Genomic DNA, 18,238 nt, shown 5'->3' on the forward strand with positions numbered 1-18,238 from the left:
CAGGTTTTTGAGAAATGTAACATTACCAGTCCCTTCAATTGTAAATCACCTGTGAACAAATTTCACTGTATCTAATTTTAATTATTAGCTTTGCATATCAAGAAAGTAGTGTAAATTTCAAGGAATTGTTGAATCAGGAGTCAGGACTAGGCCTATGCTAAGTAGGTGATAATGACAGTAATCATACGAACGAGGGAATTCAGGTAGGGATGTTACTGCACTTTGAACAACATTGCCTTTTTTACCTCTTTCTATTACTGCATGAATATACGTACTGCCTTCTTCAGGAAAGACTGAGGGAAGCGAATTTTCCATAATTTTCTCATTCTTTTTCATCTGACAGAGACGAAAGCATTTTCTTAAGTGCGTTTTTCCCTCCGATTGGTGTATGATGAATACTTTTGATAGAGAATGAGAGATTTTTTTTTTTAAAATATGCTTTCAATCTTTGATCGGTGTTGAATGAATAGGCCTATCTCTGATGGAGGGGAGATTGCCATCAGCTTGATTTTCTTTGCTTCTTCAGATTCCAGTGAATCTCACTGCCGGAGAGGGAGGTTTCAATGATCCTTGTATTTTTCTCCTTTGTTCAGTACCTAAAGAATACATTTGATTTGAAAGTATTTTATTTACATTGGCTTCATTGCAGATTTCCATTTTTTATAACGGTGGAGTTCATTGTTGCAAAACTCATAAATGAACATCATGTCTGTGTATTCCACATTACAGGAACGGGAAGGCTTTGTCTCCAGTTTCTTTCTCACAAAATGAATAAGGAATCTGGTACTTGTGACCCAGACAGGCTCTTGCCGGAGAAGTGAGGTTGTTTAGAGTGTTATAACAAGTGAAGTGATCGGCTCCTTCCCCAGTCCCCCTCCCCATAGTAGTGCGTACTCCGACATCCCATGCGCGCCATCTCACTTGGCCATTTAATGATAATGGTTATTTTACAAATTCACCTCACCAACAAACGATGCCTTGAAATGCATATGTTTATCAGAATGACTTTGGATTTCATTTCCTCAAATATTTGCATATATTTCCATATATATATATATATATATATATAATATATATATATATATATATATATATATATAGTATATATATAATATACATATATATATATACATAAATATAGATATATATATATATATATATATATATATATATATATATATATATATATATATATATATATATATATATAAATAATAATATATATATATATATATATATATATATATATATATAAATATATATAAATTTAATATATATATATATATATATATATATATATATATGTATATATATATATATATATATATATATATATATATATATATATATATATATATATATATATATATATATATCCAATTACCAAAAATGTCATACTTCTATTGGTAATGATAATATTAATGATATCACCACCAGAAACACTCCCACTATCATACACTACTGCTAATGATAGTAATAACAATATCGCAAAACATAATGCAATATAAAAAATCTACTCTTATTCGTAATGATCATGATAATATATAAAAAAATATGCCATATCATAAAGTACTAGTACTAAAAATCTATGATAATTCTATCCATAGTAATAGTACTACCATCAATAAAAAGTATGCCATATAAAAACTATTAATAATAATAATAATACTATCATCACCAAAAAGTATGCCATACCATGTACTACTAATACTATATTAATAATGATAATAACATCGGAGCGTCACTCTTTCCTCACCTTATGGAGGAAGACGAACACAACATTCCCTGGAGGAAGCCGTGTCCATAGGAACCTCAGATCTCTTTCTTTCCCAATGACGCTCCTAAGCCCTGTTGGGAGGCTTGGTTACCGGCTTAGTGTCACACCGGGGTGGGGGAGAGAGAGAGAGAGAGAGAGAGAGAGAGAGAGAAGAGAGAGAGTTTAGCTTAATACTACAATCATTTCCACATTTCCAGAAAGAAAAACAACAAAATGCAGTCAGTTGTCTTGTTTCGTGGTTAAGTGTAAAACATTTAGAAATCAATTGGATTATATCGATTATATCAATGATTATATGATTATATAATAATTGTGTATTTATGTAAGATGTTCATGAGTTAATTCATTTAACATGACGCCCTGTGGCTGGACTTGAACTGGAGTCTCTGTTTTATCGTGGATGACCATAAGCATTGCGCCGCCAGTTACTCGTACTAATGAATCAGTCGGTCTTCCTGTGAAGTCGTGAGTCTGATAACTATTAATTAATAGAACTGAGACTGAAGGTTTAAGTTTTTTTTGTCTTTTTATACCTTGCATTCAACAAATTCTGAACCTTGATACTGTATAAATATGAATAGGCCTATGTATGCATACATGAATACCTTGATGACTGATATATTGATATGAGGTTCAGATCATACAACCTATTTTGTGATAAATGTTTTGTGTTGTTTATATGAAATTGTATACTGCCCAAAACTCATGCGCTTACATAATCCATTATCACATTGTGCATGGAAGGAGTATGCATACATCCGCCATACATTTATTACTGTAATAATCAAAATACGAAAACAGACGCCGAAGGAGGCGGGAGAGGCAGAGCTGAAACAACTGAACAGCCCAAAAGAACCGATTTGTAAAATGGCAAAGGATGTGATCGGATGTTGCAGCAATACTGAAATGGCATCATGTTATCACCTCATGGAATCAGCTCAAAAGGATTTACTGGACGACAAAGGACATAATTTATGGCAAATTGATCATGTCTAGAATATTACGACTTTGGAATAAAACTTTTAAATGCTTATTATACTCCTGTGCTGCTGTTGGTTCATTATTTAACCATTTTTATATTATTATGTTATATTTTAATGAAATTGAAGGCATAGTTCACGGTGTGCCTTTTTACCTTGTCATATTTTTGCCACCCCTCAGAATGAGTCTTTCTAATCATGTCGGCCCCTGTCTGGGAGGCCCCCACCCACCCCTGGGCCCTGGCCCCTCCCCTTTCAGTACGCCTCGTGAGCTTCGTGTCCGGACTCCGGAGTGGAGCTGAGTAAAGTGCTGCCGAAACGAATCAAACTTTCTTGTTGTTACTTTCCATTGCTCACTTTTCGCGAGCCTCTCGCTCGAAAGTTAGGGAAATTATACGAAAATCATCAGTGTGTATGGGCGATCACTCTACCGCTTCATTGCTCAGGGAAGGTATCGAGCAAGTTTTATCTACCCCTTATGCCAGAAGGCAGGAGGACACTAAAACACAACAGCTAAACCCCTAAAGGTCATTGCAAGACAAGTGACTACAGATCTGCAAAGCCAGGGCCTCCTGAACCAAAATTGAAGTGACAGAACCCAAACTCTGAAGGAATGGGTTTGATTGCTTTCGTTTCAAGAGTTTTCGTGCCTGTCGAAAGCCTGCAATGACCTACGATCAAAGAAGTTAGTGAGGACTGAAGGAGAGTCCTTTGGAGAAAGGCTCCAGTATCTTACGATCAATTAATCCCTCAAAGCAACCTGATGAGGTGATGGTAGGGACTGGCCTTGGGTGCTATGGCTTTGGTGAAGGTGTCTTGTTAGACAGAAACATCAAGATGAACCAACTCATTCATTTAAGACGCCTTTTGGATATTAATCATACAGAAATTCTATGGCACAACGCCACTAATAGATACTACAACCCTTCCTCTGCTCATTATGCATTTACCCAGTTAAGGGGCAAGCTGCATCTCAAGGGGCATCTCAGGAACGCAGCTGATGACCTTCCTAGGACTTGAAGATCGGAATAGGGAACGTTACAGTATCAGAAGGTAAGGTGAATATTTTGACCTTTCATTAATAATCATAAAAATTAGTTTTCTTTATAGCAAGTGCCTTATATATATATATATTATATATATATATATATATATATATATATAATAATATATATATATATATATATATATATTTTATATATATATATATATATATATATATATATATATATATATATATATATATATATATATATATATATATACATATATATTTATATTCATTCCTATACGAACCATATTATTTTCAACTGAACTCATGCCTAGTCATTTGAAATCGTGAGGTGACAGAGTTTTCCTTTTCTGTTGCTATGTGGCATCGTCGTCCCCCCTTGCCTGACGCCGCCAGGATTTTCATTCCTTAAAACTACGTTAATGCTTCCATCGAAAGGTACTTCATGTATTAATTGCTTAAGCACTTCAATAATCGTACGTACTAAGTGTTCAGTGAGGACAAGATAACAAAGGGTCTGAGGATTTAAATTTTATTGAACAAGTTTTACGGATGTCTTCACAAGGGATCACAACAACGCCAAACAATAGACTAGCTTATCGTCACTTGTCAGGAGTTATTCAGTTCAGTGTTGCCATGCAGACTACCTTACCTCTCCTGACAATGTATTGCCCAAGGAAAATTATCGTGCATACCACGGTATTTTGGTAGCTCTATCATTTTTTTTTTTTTTTTATCGAAAGCGCCATAATATTCAGATAGGGCAAAAAATCACGGACGATCCACCATTATCACGCTGGACGGGGCTTATTCACTCGATATTTAATCGGTGAAACAGAAGAATACAATTACAACTTTAGGCATACCATTCAAAAGATTGAAGTTTTCGTCAATAATAATGTGATATATGAAAGCCCATACGAACTAAAATAAGCATGTGACGCTCTTCGTAAAATATGTTTTCAAGGCAGTTTTGAAATCCAATATGGTGGCTATCGTGTGGCTGGACGGGTCTGGTCACGGATGGACACCATCTTTCCCAGCCTTCCCAGGGCTCATTTGAACAATGTTAGCGTATATATGTAACGTTTATTGATCTTACTCAAGATTGCAGTTGTAATCAGCACATTAAAACAACATTTTGTTGCCTATATTAGTGAAAGTATGAAACTGAATTAATTTTTACCTTGTAATCGGTGGTTTTATCCATACTGCCTCACAACTGAAACTCCACAGTGCTTATTTGATTGTTATTTTACACATTTTGGTCTTAATTCACTCCACATGCACTTGAACCACGTTGCTGTTCCTGGTTTCTAAGCGCGCACTCCACAAACACAGTTACGAGCAGCAGACGACGACACTGCAAAGTTTTATTCCCTTAATTGTTTACTTTACTCATTATTTAGTTCAACTTTACTTTGTTATTTCAAAATGTTTATTTAATTCATGTCTATTACCCCTTTTTTGCAACCAAATTACCCTGAAAAAATTACAGATATTTCTAAAGTAGATAACAATCCAATGTTTCTAACCTTGTCGTACAATCTGGCTGCCGAAAACCTTAGCGGAGCAGACTGCGGATAAGTGGATTATAATGTTTTTTTTTTTTTTTTTTTTTTTTGCTAGCACTTTTCATTGATTTAAGTCTCTATTAGTATTTGATTTTTTTAAAAATAACTGTATGCCAGAAATAAATGTAACATTGAATGTTTGCATGCTAAGAATGGCAAAATCATCATTGCCACATTAGTGGAGCTTCACACGTAGGTCAATGCATTATTATAAACCGTTTCCATGAATTCTAGTTGTCATAGTAATGCAATGCAATAATGATAAATTTGCTTTAATATTTGTATATATACTTTCAATACATAGGCTAATTTAGAAACCAATGTCCACGTTTTGTGTAAGTCTTATACCCAGTTTTGGAGGGTCAACACATACCAATTGGCAACAGAGAGAGAGAGAGAGAGAGAGAAGCTTAATTTCAAGTGGTTATTTGGCACCTACTAAAATTAAGAGTGAATAATAGCAATGGCTGGTCTTCCAGAGAAGACGAAAGGAAGGAAATGGGATTTCTTTTCCCGAGACCATAAATTCTGTTCACTTAAGAGACCTTCTGGGATTAGTTGTTGCTCGAGTTGAGAGGTTAATGATTATTGCCTCAGTCTATAACGTGCAGCCTTGAAATTTCAATTATATGTATATATATAATATATATATATATATATATATATATATATATATAATATATATATATATATATATATATCTAAACGAAAGAACAAATTATTAAAGAGTCGATTAAGTTCAGATTTATTTCCAGCCAGCATTGCACAGCATTGCAATAGAACTATTAGATAACTTTTTAGTTAGATCTTCAAAACTGCCGAGGCCAGAAGGCTGTAAATTGGTAAGTTGTCGTCATCCACCCTTAATCATCAAGCGTACCAAATTGCAGCCCTCTAGCCAGAATAGGTCTTATTTTATTTTAAGGTTGAATTAAACCATGATCGTGCGTCTGGCAACGCTGTCGGACAGGCCACCACTAGGCCGTGGCTGAAAGTGTCATGGGCCGCGGCACATACAGCATTTACGCTGTACCTATACAGAAAACTCGATTGCAACTTCGGTGCATTTTTCACTTGTTTAATAAAAAAAAACGCATGTGACCTACTTTACGCCTTCTGGTCGAGTCTTTACCTTCAAACAAACTGGTTTCTGTCAGCGAAACTGTCAGCCATTCTTCTTCTGCCCCTCTGCTCTTTGGCTGCCGTTCTTGGTCACTCAGTTTTCCATATTGTATATATTAAATAATATATATACGTATGTGTGTATACATCATGTAAGTATGTACGCTTTTATGGTGGCATTTGGTAACCTCCTCACCCACTACACGATGCAATCCAGATTAAACTCCTGTATTGGGACAGTGAGATTTTTCCAGCTCGTTCAGAATAATTCCTCGATATTACTCAGTTGAGATGAGGAATTAATTAAGGCAAATGACGTCCTTGCTAATTAGACGATTAACGGTTGGCTTCCTCCATTAGAGAGGGGCGTTAGGCCTAGCGCCCTCATCCTCCCAAAGGGAAAATTGGCAAACTTCCCAGAGGTGGTCTCCTTCTAAACGGAAAAGGTGTCGTTTCATGGCCCATAATTCTTGGCACCAAAGACTCGATTCCGCTGCTTAGTGTCGAATGGCTCCTTAGAAACTTGTTAAATAAGTTATGGCTTGATTTACGGCTTCAGATCTTCCCCCATCAGACGTCAAAGTTCCCCCTCATTGCCTTTTGTTTAGGGTCCTTCAGAAAGGCGTCTGTCTAGTAGTCTACATTTTACCACCTCTCCTCTTTCCTGCCTCACTTCGTGGAATTTATTTTGGCGTTTTGTGGTTTTACAACCAAAATCAGTATCCATTAATTAATATGAGATTAATCAGAAAGCAAAGCTATAACAATGTCAATACAGAGAATGTGATTCATGTTCTATTAGGTCTTATAAGACAAGGACAAGAGGATGTTGGATGTGTCTTTATGAAAAATAAATTTATTTAGGAATTTATATATAGATGTATATATATATATATATAATATATATATATATATATATATATATATATATATATATATATATATATATAAATGTTAAAAACCATTGCTTTGTTTACAAATTATATAGAGCGACGTTTCTTTATCAATATCTGAAACGGAAGACAAACAGTTATCGTTGATGACCTAACTCTGGAAAAGACCCTTAGCAGCATTGGATGTCATTAGTTTACAGCTAGTTAAAAATAGAAAAATAAAAGATTCATTCCTGCTCGTCACCAATTGCAAGACTTCAAAGTTGTCCTGAAAGTACAATAGAATTTAGTTATCCTCTAAGTCCATATTTCAGCCTGAGGCGGCTGCCAGGACGAAGTCAAGAGTCCAAAGGAAGCGCAACGCAAACAGATGCAAAACGATCAAAGAGAGATAAGGTGGTCATTTGCCTGACCCTTTTGAGGAAATTGGTCATTATGGCCCGCCCCCCCACCCCCCACCCGGGCCGGGGGATCTTGGAGGGAGGTATTCTGCTTCTTCATTCGGTCTTTTAGTGGTTTAGTCTACTTTCGGGAGTACAATACAGTGCGTTTTATATTAACATTAATGTATACACATATATAATACATGTATAGTGTATATATATATATATATATATATATATATATATATATATATATATATATAGTACAATACAGTGCGTTTTATATTAACATTAATGTATACACACACACACACACATATATATATATATATATATATAATATATATATATATATATATATATATATATACATATATCATGTATTATATATGTGTATACATTAATGAATTAATATAAAACGCACTGTATTGTACTCCGAAAGTAGACTAAACCACAATAAAAGACCGAATGAAGAAGCAGAATACCTCCCTCCTGCTGGGGGGAGGATATTGCAGTCAGTGCACCCCACGTAGTGAACGGTAGCATTACCAAAGGTGTTTTGCAGTGTCCCTTCGGCCTTATTTTCAACCCCTTTCACACCTTTTATTGTACATCAGTTCATATTCTCCTCCTTCCATCTGACTTTCCTCATCCCTCTCCTAACAATTTATTCACAATGCAACTGCTAAAGGTTTTCCCCCTGTTACGTGTCTTTCAGACCTTTTACTCCCAATTTCCCTCTCAGCACTGATGACCTCATAGGTCAGCGCTTGGCTTTTGGCCCGAATGCTATATGCTGTCCCATTCTATCCCTTCTTGCTGCTCAGTCTCAACATCCAACTCTCAGAGGTCGAGGTTTACTGGTCGGTCACTTCCGACAGAAGTTTTGGTTTCCCTAACTCACAAAACTCCTCGCCTCATAAATCATTTGTTTGGCAGATGTTTAACGGACATATGCCCTTCTTGACTCCAGCACTCCTTATATATACGCTTGGTAAACTGGATGTTTGAAGAGGAAATTATAATTGACTTTCACTGATGAGAAAGTGGGACGTGAAATTCCTTGAAATCTAAGTCGAATAAAGTGCACTTTATCAAGAACAAACTGGAATGTGTTTTCTCACTCGTATGTTACTCTGTTGAGAATTTAAATATATTATATATATATATATATATATATATATATATATATATATATATAATATATATATATATATATATATATATACATATAAAGGAAATAGACAAAAAAGAATTGTCTGTTTGCCGTCCAAATTTAATCCATTTCTGAGCCTCTGTGCAAATCGGGAAACGACTGGTGATGAACAAAGTAGCAGCAGAAGAATAAAAATGCCGCTTTCTTTTTGTCCCATCAAGAGATGTTTGTTGTTGGTGACCTTCCTCCCGAATCACCTCCCAGACCATTTTGCAATTCAGTCGGAAACGTGACAAAGAGCAGCAATGGGGAAGGAGATGGAGAAACAGTTGTCTCCAAATTCTTTCATAATTCCAATTATGAAGGGAAAATATTCCCCTTGGCTCCCTCTCGGCTTCTTTTGGATTATTTTCTTGTTTCAATTGAAATTCCATCATATTTCCTCCCCTCCTACATACGTTGGTTTCCAAGTTCTTTAAAATGACCTCTTACTTAAGATATGATTACAAATTATCAACTATAATAATATCTTATTTGCTAACTTATCTAAACATGCAATTTCTCTGTGTTTTAATTCAACTTCCATAATACCATTTTCTTCCCTCCTACAGAAGTTACCAAGTTCTTGGAATCAGAGTAATTTATTTCAGGTGCGGTTCGGATCCTACAATAAACTAGGTTGCCGTTGCTAAATAACCAATTGGTTCCTAGCCACGTAAAAAAAAAAATCTAATCCTTCGGGCTAGTCCTAGAAGAGCTGTTGATCAGCTCAGTGGTCTGGTTAAACTAAGGTATACTTAACTTACCGAGGATGTTCATAAACATTTTTTCATGAAAAGTTTTGACTAAATTTACTTTCCACAACAGGACCCGTGTGTAGGTCTGAAGTTACATTTGGGTAATCATTTTATCGCAACATGTATAATGTCATGTTCAAGACTTATTTTCCAGTCACTTTATGTATCCGAAATGGATCTTCTATATACTTGCATTTCAAACATCATCGTCTATCGTAGAGACTGGGTTATTCTGAAGATGTATTTCAGTCTTTTCAAGTCACCCAGAATCTTGCTTTCTCTTGGTGTCATTGTTTGAAGAAAGGCTGCGTCCGCACTGCCAGACTACAGTCATAAACACACGTCGGAAACCTATCGCATACATATCAGCAACAGGTTGAAAACAAGACAACGACTGTAACTGGAGAGAGAATCTCTGGCAAATGCTGGGTTACCTTATGAGGACTGCAAACAAGTCGTAGATTTGTTTTCAACCTGTTTGCGATCAATGGGCGATCAGTTGTCGACTTATGCCTATGGCATGTTTATTGTGATGTGGATGCACCTAAATACTATGTCATTTATAACAGACAGTTTCCCATACAGGAGATGCAATGTTCTTATTACTTCCTGTTTGCTTGCTTATGGAGTGGCGGTTATATCTGTATACAGAGTTTAATCTGACATTTTGCGACAGGATCTGGTTGCTCAGTTATAAATAACAGATCAATTGTTACAGATATTTACATCCAAAAGGCCGCAATGACCTGGCTCTAAAAAAAAAATCGGTAAATCTTTTAACATATTACGAATAAGACTCACTGTGGGAAACTACTCTGCCCTCCAGCACTTGGGATAATGTATCAAGTTAGAATTACATGTGTACGCAGTACTTTAGTGAATGAGATTCACTTTTCACAGAGAGAGAGAGAGAGAGAGAGAGAGAGAGGCGACAACAATATCACAATTCCCCAGTTCCCGTATTCATAATGTGCGATTATCACAATTCGCAAAAATTCATGCGAGCTAAAGTTTGCATCTGTCTCTCTCCGAAACGAGTTCCTCCAAATTATGTCCGAGATTCTGAGTTACGAGATAAGTTGGGAATCGTTTGGAGGAAGAGGAGCCTGGATAGTGTCTATGAATGTATGTGTGTGTGTCCAAAACATGTCATATGTTCCATGAAAGAATGGAGTCTTGGTCTCGTAAACGCAAACGGCGGGAATCATAATTCCTGGACATGGCGGGATTCCAGAATCGTGTGAAATGATGAAATGCAAAAGAAACGGTGATTTGAGTGTCCCTCATATCAGCTTGATCCTTAAGAGTTTATTTTTAGTTTTCTGTAAAGAAAACTACTGAAATGGCTATTTGTCTGTCAGCCCTCAGATCTTAAAGCTTACTAAGGCTAGAGGGCTGCAAATTGGTATGTTGATCATCCACCCTCCAATCATCAAACTTAACAAATTGCAACCCTCTAGCCTCCTCAGTAGTATTTAACTTAACAAATTGCAACCCTCTAGCCTCCTCAGTAGTATTTATTTGACTTAAGGTTAAATTTAAATTGTACTGCTGGCACCGTTATAGGTACCAATAACACAGGCCACCACCGGGCCGTGGCGAAGAGTTTCATACAGCACTAGACGCTGTACAAAAAACTCTATTGCGCCGAAGAAACTCCAGTGCATTTTTTACTGGTTTTAATCTTGATTGTTTAATTGCTGTCATAAGCTTTTTTGCCAGATGTTATTAACGCTTCTCTAGTAATTGACAAGTAATCAACATTCATAGTTTTCTTCACCTTTGTGAAGCTATAGATATTAATATGCCAAGGACGTTACCTTGGTGTATAAGACATACCACCATTTGTGTGTTTCGGTGCGTGTACATAATGAATGAATGTATAAACTTACTCATAAACAATAATATAAAATCTTAACGTAAATATATGTACAGTCTTGTGTACAGACAGTAATACACATTCTGAATGTGAACGTATGTACAGGTTTATGTTAAAATGAGAAGAAAATCATTTACATTTGACTTGTCTCCAAGAGTGTGCTCCGATGACATTAAAGGAATGTTTGCTCTAGACCGATATACTATAGGGGGAACTTGGCTCCCTGATAAGGTCACTGTGATTACGCGGGTGGCATTTGACCTTACCTTACAGGCCTTACATGTTGTTCGGGTTGCCCCAGGTCCCTCAGTGTGAGGCACCTCTAATGTCTACCAGAGAGTTGCTAGTACATCTTCCGGTATATTTTGCATCTTCCAATCTTGGATGGTCTGGGATGCAGTTTAGATATTTGTCGAGCTTATTCTTAAACACATCTGCGCTCACTCCTGATATATTCCTCAGATGAGCTGGCAACGCATTGAATAGACGCTGCATTATCGATGCTGGTGCGTAGTGGATTAATGTCCTGTGTGCTTTCCGTATTTTTCCTGGTATAGTTTTGGGCACTATTAATCTACCTCTGCTTGCTCTTTCTGATATTTTTAGTTCCATGATGTTTTCAGCTATTCCTTCTATCTGCTTCCATGCCTGAATTATCATGTAGCGTTCTCTTCTCCTTTCTAGACTATATAATTTTAAGGATTGTGGTGTTTCCCAGTAGTCAAGGTCCTTAACTTCTTCTATTCTTGCTGTAAAAGACCTTTGTACACTCTCTATTTGTGCAATATCCTTTTGATAGTGTGGGTACCATATCATATTGCAATATTCAAGTGGACTACGAATATATGTTTTATAAAGCATAAACATGTGTTCAGCTTTTCTTGTTTTGAAGTGCCGTAACAACATTCCCATTTATGCTTTACATTTTGCCAACAGAATTGCTATTTGATCATTGCATAACATGTTCCTATTCATCATCACACCAAGGTCTTTAACTGCTTCCTTATTTGTGATTGTCTCATTAGTAGGTCCCCTATATGCATATAGCTTTCCTTCTCTGTCTCCATAATTTATTGATTCAAACAAATTTATCAGAGTTAAATACCATCCTATTTACTCTGCCCAATCATATACTTTGTTAAGGTCTCTTTGTAGAGCGTTCCTATCTTCATCACATGTAATTTCTCTACTTATTCTTGTGTCATCAGCGAAACTACTCACTACCGAATCCTTAACATTACTGTCTATGTCTTCAATCATAATAACAAACAGTATTGCAGCTAACACCGTACCTTGTGGCACACCGGATATTACCTTGGCTTCATCCGATTTCTCATCGTTTGCAATAACTATCTGTTTTCTGTTGTGTAAAAATTCTTTTAACCATCTTCCTACTTTATCCACGATTTTGTGTTTTCTAATTTTCTTCGCTAATATATTATGGTCTACCTTGTCAAAAGCTTTTGCAAAGTCTAGATAAACCACATCTGTTTCATTTACGCTTTTCATATTTTTGAATATGTTCTCACGGTGGACTAACAGTTGGGTTTGTGTACTTTTTCCGGGTACGAAACCATGTTGTCCCATATTAAACAACTTATTTTTTATTAAATGTTTCATAATATTTTTCTTCATTACCCTTTCATACACTTTCATAATATGTAATGTTAGACTCACAGGCCTATAATTACTAGCCTCTAGTCTTAATCCACTTTTGAAAGTAGGGGTAATATATGCTAATTTGTGCTCATCATAAATCTTGCCTGTATCTACACTTTGTCTTAATAATATTGCAAGTGGCTTTGCGATAGAATGAACTACTTTCTTTAACAAAATAGCAGGAACTCCATCCGGCCCTGCTGCAGCTCCATTTTTAATTTCATTAATAGCCTGCACAATATCAGCTTCATTAACATCTATGTCAGCTAAATATTCACTATTCTCGTCCCTTACTTCTATATCATTATCTTCATTATCTATTCTAGGGGTGAATTCTCTCTTACATCGTTCAGCCAATATGTTGCAAATTTCCTTTTTTTCATTCGTTAATCTCCCTTCAAATCTTAGAGGGCCAATTTCTATTCTTCTTTTATTCATCTTTTTTGCGTATGTGTATAATAGTTTGGGGGTTTTGCTTGATATTTATTTAGGGTTTTTTCTTCCAATTCCGTTTTTCATTTTCTTTTGATTGTATAATCTTTTGTTCTGCATTTTCTATCTTACTTTTTAGTTCTACAACTTTCCATGCATTTTTTTCTTTTGCAAGACCTTTTTTCCACTTTCTGATTTTCTGGAACAAGATCCTTCTGTCTCTTGGTATGCATGACTGATGTTTACTTTTCTTCTTCGGTGTATATTTATCCACTATTTTCTCTAATATATATATCTTCCGTATCTACCCTTATGTCATCACTTACGAAAATGTTATCCCAATCCTTGTTTAATTCCTCGTTTATTTCTGACCATTTTATATTTTTACTGTAGAAGTTGTATTTTCCATATCCCTTCCCACTTTTTCATTTCTTGCTTATCTGTTTTCACTTGCTTTGGAATGGACTGTTAATTCTATGACATTATGGTCTGAAATACTCGCATTATAAACTATTATTCTTTAACATAATTCATCTCGTTCACAAATACTAGGTCTAAAGTATTTTCCTTTCTTGTTGGCAGGTGATTTATTTGTTGGGAGAGAGAGAGAGAGAGAGAGAGAGAGAGAGAGAGAGAGAGAGAGAGAGAGAGAGAGAGAGAAATGGAGGTAGTTTTGCACACTCCCACACACACACACACTTCCTCTTTTTATGGAAATCCAGTCAACTCCTTTCTAATTCCTTTTTAATAATAGATATCAAAAGGTAAATATTTCCGTTATTTAAAACTCGAGATGGGCAAACCACTCCTTGAGAAGAGTTAGCAGGAATTACTCTGCAAATAGTGAAGAAGGAAAAGGAAAATCCAGAGTGCTTCCCATCACTCTGATGCTCGGGAATTGATGGTGTCTCAGCCACTCCGCTGGAATAGGAGTCACCTGAATTACAAATGTCGTTCGTAATCAGGATTGTATCACGCGTCGGTGTTCGTCTACTACATTACTATGTGAAGCATTACTCTCTCTCTCTCTCTCTCTCTCTCTCTCTCTCTCTGCTCTCTCTCTTCTTCTTCTTCTCTTCTTCTTCTTCTATTCTTCTTCTTCTTCTTCTTCTTCTTCTTCAAAATAATCCTTCTTCCCAGTCTTCGACATCTGACATAAACCTCTGTAGATATCGGCCGTCTCTTCCTCCGCATTGAGAAAACTTTTTCCTCTTCTCATATTTATCTTTTTAATGACAACAATGACCAAAGAAAAGAAGAATGATGAGCAGAAAGTGTTTATGCATACTTTTAAATTAATCCTTAATTTCATTAAAAGCTTCCACATCCACATCGTAAGTAGGTCAGAGATTATTCAGAAGAATCATCTACATATCGACATTCTGAAAAAAGTTGCCCTTTAATAAAAACTAAAATTCACTTTCAGCAGCTGAATGCGAATGAATAAAGCATGTGTTAAATTCGGATCTAAGGGAAAGGAGTCTTTGCTAACGAAGTATTATTTGTTTGTTTCTTTGTTGCCTGTACCGCTGAAAGAGTCTTTCCGTTTGATTGCAAGGAATAGGAGACACCGGAATGTTTCATATTTGAGGCAACTGGACAGATATATCAGATTCGGTCCTATGAATAATGATAATAGCGTTTAATTCCTTAAGACTCGTAACTTCATGAGTGGATATATAATTTTGATTTCGTGATGATTTCACAGTTAATTTTTTTCTTACTGATTTTATTCCCAGGAATATTCCAGTCAAAGAGCAAATAATACTGAACTTTTTTTATGTTGGTTCAAACGAGATGATTTAATATCAAGGTAATTCGGGCAGTCGTCAGACAATAGCATAATTTCTTTGATGACCAACCTTTATAATTACTTCATCTTAGTTTCATTTCTGTATTTATAGAAAGCGTTTCCAGGGTGAAATAATCATTTTATGTTATAAGTTCACTATATCAATTTGAACAAAAACCGCACACTAAAATTATTATTTTTCAGTGTTGATTTTTCACGGGGATAAGTAATATTTTTTCCAAGCCAGCTGTGTACTATGTATTTTATTCTTCCATAGAGCTCGTGTTGTTGTATCTATAACAAGTCTCTTTAACATCATAACGGGGAAATAACTGCACCGACTGAACTTGTGATAGACCTGAAATTCAGATTAACTCGAGAGTAAATCAGAGCAAACTGAAATCAGGCTTTTTCCAGCTGTGATATCGGATTTCTGTTCCGAATTCTGACATGTCAATCATTCTAAGGACACTTCACCCAATTAACGTCATATTTCTCTTTCCTAGTGTTATTCTCTCATCGCATTATTAATCAACTCGTGTTCGTCAACGATTTGAAACATCAATTTGACCAGAGATTGAAATACATCAGATTCTGATAAACAGAGATGGTTTACAGGAAACGACTTTCAGTGATGTCTCTCGCATTCATAAAGAATCTTAACGACCAATAAACCTCAATTCGCACAAGTTACTTTATTCATTTTTGTTTGAAATCGCGATTTGAATCGAACCATTATTAATTAATCTCAGGAAGCCATTCGACCAACCATTCCTGGAAGGCGCAGGACTTATTGGGGAGCCCCAATTTTTATTGAGTGATGTTGGTAACTGTACTGATTGAGTCGATGGTTCCCACAGCTTTTATACTCGTAGGGGAGCAACGGTGCACTGCAGGCATTACTTAGCTAATTGCAACGTAAAACGTAGCTCGTTTGTTTTTAGATTATCTGTCCTTTGCTTTTGTAGGAGGATGTTTGCTTCCTTAAGAGACTTGGATGGAGCGATAGATAAGCTGCTTTCACCAGATAAACAGGATGAATGACAAGCATTTGTCCTGCATCTTTTTAATCTCTTCTCTTTCGCCTCCCCCCAAACTTTTCAACCAGCCCCCCCACCCCCCCCCCCCACATCTCTCTCTTGACATATGTGTGTGTGTGTGTGTGTGTGTGTGTGTGAAAGAGACGAGAGAGAGAGAGAGAGAGAGAGAGTTCATGAATATCAGTATTACGATATTCACGAAAGAAAGCTCACCAACAAAAAACATAAAAACAGCAAATCCATCTTTTTTGTGTCACGTTTCATGCAAATATTATCTTCTCTTGTCTTATGTGCATATCCCCCACACACGAAAGAGAGAGAGAGAGAGAGAGAGAGAGAGAGAGAGAGAGAGAGAGAGAGAGAGAGAACAGAACCTCTCCTGCTCCTCCCAATCGCTTTCATTCCCAAAGAGTCTTTCTCCCTCCTTTGAATTCCTTTCACTTTTCCGTCTCCATCATCGACTGCATCAGGCCGTATCCATTCAGGGATGTTGCTGCTGCTTTTGCATACGTTACAGACACATGCACACACACACGCGCACACACAGAAGCATTCGCTGCTCGTATAGGCTTCGTTTACTATGCCGGACGCTCTCCTCAGAGGGGGCAGATTCTTCCTTTCGGCTTCCATCGGATGCTGAAGGCGACGCTCCGCGATCCTTCTTTGTCTGTTTGTTTATATTTAACGGCAGATGAGTTGGTGGACTTTGCTGGCTCGCTTTGTATATACGTAGGTACTTGAGGCACTTTGGTGTTTCGTCATTCAAATATATATATATATATATATATATATATATATATAATATATATATATATATATATATATATATATATATATACGTATATGTAATCACACGCAGCAATAATGAGAATTCCCTTCAGCTGGATTAATTTGGAATTCTCAGAGGTCTTCTGTGTTTTCAGAATCTTTATAACCTACCTCTTTTCAAGAGGCGTGTCTGTCATCACTGAATGGGTGTTATAAAAAATATGACGAAAATTATCAGTTGTTTGATACAGACGAATTTAGGGTCTGAGATAAACAGGCTTCATGAGACGCCAGTCCTTCCTTTCTTTTCCCCTCTTCTGCCTGAAGGAGAAAGCGCCACTTTCCCCTCGTTTGAAAGACTAAACTGACGGGGGCATCTTCCCCTTTTGAGGTTTTAATGAAGACTCTTTCTTACCTGTTGCACGAGAGACGCCTACCTGGATTGTTTTTTCTATGTCATTAGACTCTTCCTAATACTTCAAAACAAAAAGATTGCAACGTTCTCTCTCTCTCTCTCTCTCTCTCTCTCTCTCTCTCTCTCTCTCTCTCTCTCTCTTTTGTTACATAATTACTCTTAGATGCAATGTCTGACAATGTTGAACAAACAAAACTATGAGTATAACACCGTACTTTCGTCTCTAAGGCAAAGGTAGTTTTGTGCCCTTTAACTAAGCAGCATCCTTGTTGTTTTCAGAGTAATATTTTCATCTACCCGGGCTATTCAGAGAGGATACATACAACCCTAAGTCTAGTGTTGTTTTGAGAACTAATCTCGGTCTAAAGGATTTCAGACACATACTTCACATCAAATACTTTAATAGTAGAAAAATGATTCCCAAATCATAGTAACACAGGTAATATAGCAGACTAAATCTGATGTATTATCCTGGTGACTTTGTAAACTGTTTCAGAAATTACATAGAAGTAGATTGAAATGAAGCTGTTTGCTCTTATTTTTTTGTATAAGAGAAAGG

Source organism: Macrobrachium nipponense, chromosome 34 (genome assembly GCF_015104395.2).
Source record: "Macrobrachium nipponense isolate FS-2020 chromosome 34, ASM1510439v2, whole genome shotgun sequence".
Lineage (NCBI taxonomy): Eukaryota > Metazoa > Arthropoda > Malacostraca > Decapoda > Palaemonidae > Macrobrachium > Macrobrachium nipponense.